Source organism: Camponotus floridanus, unplaced genomic scaffold, assembly GCF_003227725.1.
Source record: "Camponotus floridanus strain SB8 unplaced genomic scaffold, Cflo_v7.5 scaffold376, whole genome shotgun sequence".
Lineage (NCBI taxonomy): Eukaryota > Metazoa > Arthropoda > Insecta > Hymenoptera > Formicidae > Camponotus > Camponotus floridanus.
The window spans coordinates 43075-56435 of record NW_020229521.1 but is presented as its reverse complement, the minus strand read 5'-3'; the positions used below and the strand labels follow the sequence as shown (position 1 = coordinate 56435).

Genomic DNA, 13361 nt, shown 5'->3' with positions numbered 1-13361 from the left:
AAATAATCCTGATCGCTTCTCGTATATATTTAAGGGTAATTTTCAGTTCACACTTATTGTTAGCGCTAGAAGACACGTGATAGAAAAAATAACGAATTGGTATCTTTATTTTTAGTCATGTGACGTTTTTTAACTAGAAAATAAGCGTCGATTATTGAGTGCACGTCAACATATTCGCATTCCTCAAGATGCCCGAATTTCCTGGAGAAGTCTGGAATTCTCAGAAATATCAGAATAAAAATATACATTAGACACATGCTCCATATTGCAATCACAGTTTTATTTTATTTTTTCAAGCAAGTAAATATACCTATTTTAAAATATATTTATGAAGAGATTATCTTTAAAATTATAAATTCGTAAGTAATAAAAAAAATAAAAAAATGAAAAATGCTTATTTTATGAAAGTCATTCAGTCTTTTCAGTACTTTTTTGAATTTAACATTTGAAATTTAAATAATTTTTTCCTTCTCAATAGTATGAATATAAAATATGAAGAAATTTTTCTCTAGTCTTCTAGATATTTTTATACAAAATTTCGAGGAAACTTAGATAGGTGCAATTTTTTAAAATAAATAAATAAATAAATTTCATAATCATACCATTTCATATTTTATATCTTTCCTCCTCGATGGTACGGATATAAAATATGGAATGGTATGATTATGAAATTTATTTTAAAAAGTTGTACCTATCTAAGTTTACTCAAAATTTTGTGCAAAAATATCTAGAGGACCAGAGAAATTTTTTAAATCAAAATTTGAGGCATCTTGATTTACAACGAGATGAAATGATGATAGAATAATTGATAATGGAACAATTGATGTATTGCTTAAATAAGTAAATCTATTTTTTCCTTTTAACAGAAATATCGAGAATGATTTTTCAATTATTTATGATTAATCTAGTTGCATTCATTCCAATTCAATATGTTCCATAAATTATTTGCCTTTTTCTAATATTTTTGAAATATACAGGATGTCCCAAAAGTCCCGGACCGGTCGAATATTTCATAAATTATGCACTTCAGAAAGAAATGTTTCAGACAAAAGTTGTATGGCTTGAAGGGGGCAATCATTGCCATTAGTGGCAATGATTTGACCTTGCCATTATCTGATGGCCCCCTTCGAGCCATATAACTTTTGTCTGAAACATTTCTTTCTAAAATGTATAGTTTATGAAATATTCGACCGGTCCGGGACTTTTGGGACACCCTGTATATTTATTAGATTGAAAAAAAATCTGAAACATCTTTTACACATATATTTGTAATTCTTCTTTGATCTTTCGATATTTCACAGTAGCTCTTAATAGGTTTAAATTGCTTTCTGACAAGCTTTTATATGTGTAATCTGTCGATTAATTTATAAAATAGCTGTCATTAAGCGCGAAAGGGTTAAAATGGCCACGCTCTCCTGATCGAGAATAATACGTTGATTACTCGAGTGAGTCGAACGCATATGAATCTACATATGACAGAATAACATTGTATTATACATTACTTCGGTGAATATCACGTTCTTATCATATCTTTGAAACGGGAAATATTATGCACTATGTTTTTTTTTTTTATTTTAATCTGCATAAGATTATTAATAATTATTTAAAACACAATTTCTTCTTAACAAAAATATTATGAGATGAAAATGATTATTTAATTTATTAGTAAAGAAAAAAGTTTGATTAACTGAGTTTTAAAAATGCAATTAAAAGGATTTTATTTCTTGAGACTTTAATAAAATCTGTATCTGATTTAATTTGAATTATTAAATTTTCAGAAATTATATATATGTTGGGCGTAATCTGACAAACTAAAAATACATAATCGATATGAATTATTATTTTTAAAATATTGAAAGAAAACACAGATTTTTCAATTTTAGAAACATTTTATTAAAAGTTTATTATTTCTTAATTTTAAAAACATTATTTATTCTCTTTCAATGCAATATTACACAAATAATCAGTTTTATTTTCGAGCTTCCAAATTATATAATGCGCTTCCTCAAAGTAGTTGATCATATTTAATTTCCTTTGCATTATTAAATTTTTAGAAATTAACATAATAAAATGCAATTGTATATTTTACAAAATTAAAACTTATCAATATAAATTATTATTTTTATAAGATTAAAATTGCGCTCTTTATTATTTTTAAAATGCTTTTTTATTAAAAAAAAAAACATAAAGAGCGATTTTTAAAAATAATGGACACTAATTTATTACTTTTCCCTGCAGTATCAGACAAATGGTCGGTTTTATTTTCGAACTTCCAAAATGGTACGCTCCCTTCGAAAGAGTCGATGAAACATTTTATTAAAAATTTATTATTTCTTAATTTTAAAAACATTCTTTATTTATTCTCTTTCATTGCGATATTATACAAATAATCAGTTTATTTTTGAGCTTCCAAAATATATAATGCGCTCCCTCAAAATAGTTGATCATATATTTAATTTGCTTTGCATTATTAAATTTTTAGAAATTAACATAAAAAAATGCAATTGTATATTTTACAAAATTAAAACTTATCAATATAAATTATTATTTTTATAAGATTAAAATTGCGCTCTTTATTATTTTTAAAATGCTTTTTTATTAAAAAAAAACAAAGAGCGATTTTTAAAAATAATGGACACTAATTTATTACTTTTTCCTGCAGTATCAGACAAATGGTCGGTTTTATTTTCGAACTTCCAAAATGGTGCGCTCCCTTCGAAAGGGTCGATGATTGATACATCATCATTACATGGAATCGCGACGTATTATCGTGCATTATGCCATAATCGCGTCCCCAGATCGCTGAAGAGTGCATGTTGATACGAGCGATTACATAATAATTTGGAGTGAGTTTCGCGCCGTGTTCCCAGCTGAGGGGCCCCTGAATGGCGGATTTCCTCCGACTGTGGGGCGACCTGGTTAATGCGCGATGCGTATCCATTAACGGTTAATTCGATGTATGCGTGACCTTAAAGAAATAAATATGCCAAAACAGAGAAACAAATCGAGTTGCGTGAGACGGAATAGATGATCGCGCAATCATCCCTAAAAGGCCGACAATATCTTTTTTTTAGCAATCGCTTAAACAGTTATTTCATGTATTCCCTCCTCCTTGCTTTCGACACATTTTCATGCGATGCTGATTTATAACCCTTATAATAAAATAATATCGATGAAAATTCACAAAAATAAAAAATAAAATTAAAAAGATTTATTAAAATTTTTTTTGGTGAGTACAAATATGACATATGCAGAGTATTGTAGTCTCGAGAAGAGACTTGAAGCCTCTCTCGATTGCAGCTCGGACAAAAGATTAACAATGCATGCGATTATCCTTTATATTTCCTTTATAATCCTTTCCTTTAATTCCTATTAATTTCCTCTATATTCCTTTCCGGATAACATTTTGATATTTTTTTTTTAAACTAAATGATGCACGAATATTCAGGCAAGATACGTTTGTGCTGAAAATAGTTGTCATTTGGATAGAATTGAAACAATGTACCAAGTCTACCCAATATATCAACATTTGATCGATGATTTAGCACAAGCGGTGTAATTCTTTAAAGTGCCATCATCCGAGTCACAGTAAGAGCGCAGTTTCGCTGCATTACTCGCGTGCGTGCATCTCCGCATTAGGATGCGTGTCTCCGGGCGACCCTGACGAGAGATCATTAGCGATCAAGAGTGGTTGCGCAAACTTCAATTTTTCGTCCGACCGATCCTGCAATGAACTACCACAAATTAGTCACGATATCCGAACCTGTAAATACGCTTTTGCAGCACGCAATGATGAAAATCATCTCGCAGATGACTCCAACAAATCTCTCTCTCTCTCTCTCTCTCTCTCTCTCTCTCTCTCTCAATTTGAAGTTTACAGTGTTATATCTCGCAAAGCAATGATTTTAGAAAAAAATATTTCAGACAAAAGTTGTTTGACTCGAAGGGGGATATAAGATGATGCCATTGGCTCGACTTTGGATAATTGTTTGAAGATCGCATCAAGATCACCTTCAAATTCTCAAATCGAAATCCCCAAATTGAAATTTTTTATTGCACGTTCTTGTAGCTTACCTCGAGAGCTTTTCAAAACACTATAATAAAGTATTTTTTCATTGAGTACTTTTCGAGTTGTGAAGTAATTTCTTAATTTTATATAAATCACAAAATCTCTAGTAAAATATTCATTTTTCGTTTATCTTAATACTTTTATGTACAAAATAATGAAAGGAATCAATTGGTGTAAAGAAAACACAATTGTTTTTAAGAAAAAAATATGTAATTTGCAATTAACAATTATATATTTTTTCTTAAAAACAACTGTGTTTTTTCTTTACACCAATTGATTCCTCACAATATTTTGTGCATAAAAGTATTGAGGTAAAATAATCAAAAAATGAATATTTTATTAGATATTTTATGGTTTATGTAAAATTAAGAAATTATTTCAAGCCTCATAATTCAAAAAGTACTCGATGAAAAAATACTTAATTATAATGTTTTGGAAAGCTCTCGGGATAAGCTATAAAAATAAGCAATAAAAAATAAGGGATTCCGTTTAAAAAATTAAAGATGATCTTCATGTGACCTTCAAACGACTATCCATGGTCAAATAATTTCCACTATCTTATCCCCCCCTTAAAACCATAAAACTTTTGCCCAAAACATTTCTTTTTAAAACTTTTCCTTTCCGAGATATTTGCGTGGATTGATTAAAATAGTCCAGCTTGTATATTCCTTCTTCTCCTTCCTTTCCTCTGTTTTTATCCTTCTATTATATTTCACGATTCACATTATTTATTTTTATACCAAGTGTCTGGGAAAATTCATTTTTGTAGCTAAAAATACAATTTAGCTAATTCATTTTTTTAGCTAAAGATAAGATTGACTGAAACTAAAACTAATTATTTTTTAGTATAAATTTGATTGGATATATTTGTTTACGAATGATCTGACTGTTTCACCTCTTTTCTTTTGAAAAGACTCAATTATATAACGAAATGTATTGTTGCGAACAATATAAAAAAAAAAACGAGCTTTTCCGTTTGCATATTTTTTTCAATGCGGAATTTTAAACAGCCTGCGATATCGATATGTGAGGCCAGCTCTCCTTGAAGAATACAGAATTACATTTTGCGGTTGTGCGATAGAGGTTTCGTGCGGCTTAATATCTTATAAAAAATGATGAATACATACTTTTACAAAGTTATTAATAAGGTTGCAAATATAAATTTCTGCTCTGTGCTTGTACAAGTAATTTTTTTTCTCTTATACTTTTGTACACAAATTTTACGAAATCTTATTAAAATCTTATTTTATAGTAAATCGAACACAAAGCTAGACTTGCCTACCATTGTAAATAAGAACGGCTTATCGTCAATTTTTAGCAATCGCGGCAAAAGCAGAGGTCAGAGATGCATGTAAGCGTGATTTTTATTACAATATTTTACTTTGTATTTATTTAGAGGCACAGACAGATAAGACTTCTGTGAATAGGTATATGTGGATCATTGTAAATGCGTGATACAATCGCTTACTATGATTAGCACATAAGAATTAGCACATAAGGACATATCTCGCAAATAAATAAGTAAATAAAATAATTAAAGCAAATAAGATGCAATTCCATTCGGAAGATTTTATTTTTGATAGTTATTGACAATTCAGTTTAGGACTTTTTTTCATCGCGTTTTGCTTTCTTTCAATGATTTGAATATCATTATACCTAGAAAAAATGTTGCAATTGATAATTATATTAATTTTATACTAATTATACAAATTTTATATAAAATATTTATTTTTTTATAATCTTATCTTACTTTTATGCACGAAATAATGAGAAAAATTAATTTTTCCTCAAATTTTTCTGCAAAATCATATTCCTGTTCGAAAAATGAAAATCTTATTATTTGAAACACCAAGAGTCATTAATTAATTTAATTACAAAATTATATAAAGTATGTAAAATGTCTTGTTTAATCTTTTATATAATATAATCCTCCAGGGCTTCATTTTCTTAAGAGTTATTATAATTAATTTCACATATTTTTAAAACAATATCATTTTACAAAACAATATCATTTATTATTATCTCTCTAATATATCGTGTTACGATAACATAATTAGATGAACATATAGGTATTACATTTTTTTTAATATTAGCCTTTATTGATCAGAAAATCAATTGTTTGTCATCTTATCGCGGCTCTATAAGAGGCAATATTAATAATCCACCATAAAAAAATTTCTTATTAAATTTATATTTAATATAAAATGTGAGAGATACAAAAAAAATTATTTTTAAATATCACATATCATCGGTTATCTAGACAATTATTTTTAAATATCACATATCATCGGTATTATCATTTAAATTTTTGCAAATTTGTGATAATCTAATTTCGAAAAATAAATTTATTAAACATGTGAATGTTTTGCAAATTTGTAATAATATAATTTCGAAAAATAAATTTATTAAATATGTGAATGAATTTGATATATATTTTAAAATTCCAGCTTTTTTACAATTTTAATTTTAAAATTTGCGCAAAAATAATACGAGACTTTGAGGATATTTAAAAAAAGTTGAAAAATCTAAATTAATGATTACAAATTATTTTACATATTAAAACAAATGTTTTAAATAATATTAAAAATATTTAATGCAGAAAAATATTACAATTTTAGTATTTTACATATTAAAACAAATGTTTTAAATAGTATTAAAAATATTTAATGCAGAAAAATATTACAATTTTGATCGCGCCAAACTTTGAAGGGATGCTTCATTTCTTTAAAAGATTTTTTATGTGTTAATATTTCTAAAAAAATATTTGTGGAAATCAATCTTTATAAATCTATATTAATTTGAACAGAAATACATATGTGCGTGTTTCTTGTTAATTTTACAATCTTCGGGAAGAGAAATATATTCTACAAAACTTTTGATTACACGATTAAATTTTCAAAATCTTAAATCTTTAAAAATCCATGAGAAATTCAAATTTACAAAAAATTCTTTACCTAGAGAGACTTTTAGCTTTAGAGAAATTTAATTTTATGAACTTGATATCATAAATCTTCGAGATCACAAGTTCGAGGATAAGCTTTCTTGAAATCATCGATACCAAGTGTTTGCTGGTATCTAGATAAAATTTTCTAGATAATCATCTAGCTAAAGAAATGGCTCATCTTTATCTTTAACTTTATGAAGAAATACAAGTATCTAAATATAAATATAAATAGAAAGTATCTTTATCTTTATCTTAGATGAAAAATATATGTCATCTTATCTAAAAATTGTCTAAGGTGACGTTTTCATTATGCAAAAAAGTTTTCCAGGCATGCTTCTAAAAATCTATCTAAAATATCTAAAATATATTTTTTATATTATTATTATTAATATATTATAAATATGTTATTATTATATAATTATTAATATATTACAAATATATTATAAATATAAATTAATAAATAAATATTTCATATCATTTATATACCTTTTTGCTATTATTTAAATATTCTTTAGGAAAAGAGAAAAAATATGTGTTTATGATTTTAATATCCCATTTATAATCTGCGTCACATTTTTTACAAATATTTATAGTCTTCTAAAATAAACAAAAATATCTAGATAATTATGTAGATTATGGCAACAATTATCTCATCTTTCATCTAGATTAAGTAAAAGCAAAATCATCTTTATCTCATCTAAAATAAATTTACGGATTTTTATCTTTACCTAGAAATTTCAAAATTATCTAGATAAAGATAAAAATCCGTAAATTTATCTTAGATGAGATGAAGATGATTTTGCTTTTACTTAATCTAGAAAGATGAGATTATTGCGATAATCTAGATAATTATCTAGATATTTTTGTTTATTTTAGAAGACTATAAATATTTGTAAAAAATGTGACGCAGATTATAAATGGGATATTAAAATCATAAACATATATTCTTTCAGCAAACACTGTCGATACCAATATCTTTACAAGGTAGATCTCTATCTCTGATTTCGCGAATGTATCCCGTTTCGTGGGGCTCTAATTCACAGTCCCGCGTGTCCAATTTGCATGATTCGCGAGCATCGCGAGAAGAATTTCCGACATGTAACGATTTACGATGGACGTACGATCATGTCGGATAATCATGCCCATCATGGAGAGGTGGAAGCCGGCCAGCGGGGGGTGAGCGACGCTTGCGCTGAAACGCTCCCCTACATAAGTATCGCGAGCTAACCGCCACGGTAGTATTGCAGATCGCGTTATCAAGCAATAGCTAGCTGTAGCTGAGCAGCAACTGTCCTAGGATACTTTAGCAAGCCACTCAAGCGAAGCTTTCACCCAAGTGGACCAAAAGGTGAGTCTTTCGGAGGGGTGGTTTTTTTGAAATTGAAAAGAGAACTAGAGTAAATTTAATTTAATTCCTTGTTTTAATTTTAAGAGAAATTTCACAGATGAACAATGTCATATAAATGGAATATGAAATTGTTTAAGCCAAAGAAGCTGATTGTAAAAACTTTTAAAAAGTGTTGATTATTAATAATCCTGAAGAGAGTCTCTCTTTATAATTTTTTCAGAAGACTGAATTGAGAGTGTTTTAAGCGAAATTGTTTGTTATTTTATTAAAAAGTTGTTAGTTCAACGTGTTCTTTCCTTTTTCTATCTTTTACTTTGTATTAAACAAATATATTATACACAACTACTACTTTGAATTTTTAAACAGTGTTTTCTTAGCTTAGTGTTTTTGTTATCAAGTATTGTGCGTGTGAGTCTTTAACATATAATGATTGATTTAGCAATTGTAATTCGTTAAAAGATATAAAATTTTAATGAAATGTGAAATAGACACTAATGTCAAATTTTTACTATTTGTTCTCATTCGAAACTTAAATTTTCTAATTTTTATTGCCTTTCACAAGACGTTTTATTTAACTTGTCTATAGTCTATACAGATTTATATAACATTTATATAACATTTATATTTTATTAGAGAATATGGTTTAATTTGTATGTTTTTTATACAATAAAATATATATTTCAAATATATATTTTTAATATATGAAATATATATATTTAATATATATAATATATTTATTAAATATATATTTTTAATATATATAATATATTTATTTAATATATATATATTAAATATATAATTTTAAATATTTTATATATTACAAGTAATTTGAGTTCTTTTTTTAGAATCAGTTTCGCAAAGATAAAATTAATAGTTATTATAAACTCATTAAAAATGGCGATATATGATAAATTGAACATTTTTCCATCGTAGTACGGCATAACTGAATAATTATAGGATATAAGATATTTTTCAACAAGTAACATAAATTACAAAGTAAAAGTGTGTAGCGCGAATACTAAGACATTCATCTTCGCGCCTGAAAAGCGCGATTTATAAGAAAGAAATAGATTGTATGTTCTAAATTGCAGATTTTTCTTTTTCTCTTATCTTAGATCGAACTCTTGCTCGCATAAAATGACTCATTGAGCGAATCAATGACAAGCATTTAATCTTTCCATCTAAATTCGAAGGTTACTATAAATAAGGAATACGAGGATAATATACATAAATAGCATAAAATATATATAATATATACATAAAAAAATAATATATATAAAATATAATTATATATAAAATATATAATTGAATTTAATTTAAATCATTTGAATAATTTGAGTTTTCTTTCTCCTTTTCTCACTTTATTACGCGAGATAGTTGGATTTAATTGCATCAAAAAAATATATTTATCGATAAAATAGTTGGCAAAGGAGTAGCTTAGATTAGCTTGACAAGAATGCAGGTGTTTGCGCAGTAAAAACGCACATTTGTTATTATGGTTATCACGTAAATTTGCAAGATACATTACTGTAACGGATAAGATCACCCGCAATTCACGTGGTCAAAGTCAAGGCGGTTGAGTCACACGACTGCATTTAATTACCCTCGATACGTTTATATATCCTCTTATCGACACTAACGAGTTATTGCCGCAATTACATTACCTTTAGACTGCAATACTATTGCGAAATGCACCGTGAAACTATAATAAGTGTAAATAACGCGTCTCTATTAGTGTCCGTTAAATCTGAAAATACTCGTGATCCCAAGAAGAAGCTTTTTCACTTGGTAAAATATTCACAAATCATTTCTCGCTTAAATTTTCCTATAGTTTGTTTGTTTTTACTTTTATTATATTTGTTATATTTATTATTTATCTTTTTATTATATTTATTTTTGTTATATTTATTATATTTATTCTTTACTTTTTTATTATTATTTTTATTTTTATTATTTTTATTACTTTATTTTTATTTTTATTATACTTATTTGTTTATAAATTATGTTTATTACAAAAAAATTCATATATATTTCCTAATAAAATTTTTCTAATAATTTCCTAATAAAATAAAATTATATTAATTTAAAAAACATTCATACATATTTCCTAATAAAATTTTTCTAATAATTTCTTAATAAAATAAAATTATATTAATTTATAACAAAAATCATACATATTTCCTAATAAAATTTTTCATACGCCTTATGTAAAGATATAACTATACTGATCTCTGTGAGCAAAATAAAGACGATTTTTTTCTTGATCATGCATCACGAATTTTTATTGAAAACTCCAATGTGACTTCATCATGTCATAACGCGTTTCTCACAATAATACGTAACAGTTAATTTTGTTCCACTTCTAATACATGATTATCTCTTTTTCCTTGTTTAAAATTAGACACAGTTATATAAGAATAATTTTTTTTACTAACGTTGTTTCCATTAATGTAATATTTTCACCTTGAATGGTTTAAATATAATGATGAGATTCTTCTAAAACTTCTTTATTAAATTCGAAATTAATTTTCACATTTTTTTTACGAAAAAATATAATTTTCATAAAAATATCATTTTTACCCTCTCTCTCCTCAAATCTATTAAATCCTTCATAAAACACATATAACGATAACTAAATATTGTGAGTTAAATTTCTGAAAAATAAAACAGAACTAAATCAAGAATACAGAATATTTTATGCTGGCCTCCATATTTCGAAATATATGTTTCGCGAAATTGTATTCTATTAAATATCAATACTAATTATCCCGAGTAAGCTGTCCTGTTATTCGTGCGCGAGTACAAGGGCGAACTTTTGCAATATAAATCGTAAGTAAATGAACCACTTGACGTGCCGACACTGACCTACATCGCGAGAATAGAAAAATGTCGAATCTCGTAAAAGCTTCATATGCACAAGATACATCTGCTGAAATTAATCCGCGGATGAATGTCGAGTATTTTACGTCAGCATCACACTCAGGGATGATGAATAATCATCCTCCTGTTTGCGATAATCGCGCGAAATATCGTTGTGCGATAATATTTTATAGAGCAATTCGCAAATCTTTCGCAGCAGATATAGATTTGCTACTGAGAAGTCCTTTAAGGGATTATGTCTAGTTAGCAGATCGAAAAAAATATTTTTTGAAACGCGTAATAATTTTTTTTTACAAATTTTTATTCAAAAGTACAAATATTAAGGTTATTTTATTTTTTTTTTAAATGTCCCCTTCATCTGATATCAAAAATTCAATAAACTGTAGTTAATGTATGAAATTGTCTAGTAGATGAACGAAGGATTAATCGAAAAATTGTTTTGGGACAAAATGGCAGCCATTTGACCCCAAGATATTCTTTTTCGACTGAAAAATTGCTCATTTTTTATTAAGTAAAAAAAAGTATTCATTAAAAAACAAAATTCTTCGTTCATCTAGTTTTTATATGTAGAAGAAGCTTGCAAAATTTCAAGCAAATCGGTGTAACGGTTTTCGAAATATCTTGCTCACCGACTTTGAAAAAGTGATTTCGAGAAAAACGCGTTCAAGATTTGTGTCAAGTTTCAAATAATATGCAGATTTTTTAATTTACACAGAATTATCTATTCCGGGCCCATATAATTTTAATTTATTTAAATCTTTATACATATATTGGCTTGATAGCCCTCAAAACATGAGAGCTGAAGCTTTGTAGTCGTGTTTAAACAAAGTTATACATTCTGGCGCTTCATGACACATATTTACAGCTCCGTCAATTTGCATCCGATTAATTTGAAACTTTTAGGAAATATTTTCAATATAATATACTTCAAGAAAAAGAAGAAGAATATCTTTTTTTTTACTTAATAAAAAATGAGCAATTTTTAAGTCGAAAAAGAATATCTTAGGGTCAAATGGCTGCCATTTTGTTCCAAATATTTTCAATATAATATAGTTTATCCCAAATATTTCCAATATAATATTCAAGCAAAAATATAAAAACATAAAAATCGTTTTTTTTTACTTTTATGACTAGACATAACCCCTTCTTCTCTTCCATCAAATCTCTTATTGTTGTACAAACTGTGATCTTCTGTGTGGGATAAAAGAATACCAGCGTTGAATTGCAATTTATACGAGCAATTTAAATTTACACGGCATAGAAAAGATACTTTTGCATGATGTTTGTTACATAATTTATATTAACATATTACGAATGCGTACAAATACATGCGACGATGTCTATTTTTCTTGTTTTATATTGTACCTAATTGATTGATTTCGATCTACCTGGCCTCGGTGGAAAATATGTTGTTCAAGTTGCTATTTTCCCATCAAAAATATGTTTGTTCATTGCGGAAAATAATGTATATTATGAATAATAGAATTATGTACTTTAACAAACTAGTCGGGCTGGTTTTTTATACTGAACTGCAGGTTGTAAACATATCCTGTTTTTTTTGCTAAACGCAATGCGTTCATCGCGTATCATGTAACAATGTGGCGACGAATGTCGAGTTTCGCAATTTGAATAATTAAAACTGGCAATGACACACTGACTATTATATACATAATTATTAGAATTGATACCGATCACAATTATAGAGCTATTAAATAGGTAACGCATCTCTATAAAGCACATAATATTCCTAGAATTTGTATAAATATTATCAACTGTTAATATTTATACAATATTCTAGGAATATAATAGTAATTAATTAATTTTTATTAATCTTATAATAAATATATATAATATAAAATGTAATATAAAAAATATATAAAAAATAAAATATAAAAATATAATAATATATTAATAAAATATAAAATATAATAATATATAAAATATTTAAAAAAAATTAAAATAAGATATAAAATATAATAAATATAATTGTTGTTCAAATTGTCACCAAATTCCAACTATAAAATAAAATCGTCAAATTTATCTCATTACGCGATCATGATGCGACGTAACCTTTACGTTTTCATGTATACTTGCCTTAAAATCGAAAGATTAATCTCTTC

General features: G+C 26.8%; 1 protein-coding gene across 1 annotated transcript in view; it reads left to right on the top strand.

The window, feature by feature from the left end:
• The first annotated feature begins 8225 nt into the window (after positions 1–8225).
• LOC105255968 (glutamine synthetase 2 cytoplasmic) overlaps positions 8226–13361 on the top strand; it is a 42178-nt gene continuing 37042 nt past the window's right edge. The window contains exon 1 of the mRNA XM_025411119.1: positions 8226–8361. The gene's annotated coding sequence lies outside the window, so the exon portion shown is untranslated. The remainder of the gene's footprint in view (positions 8362–13361) is intronic.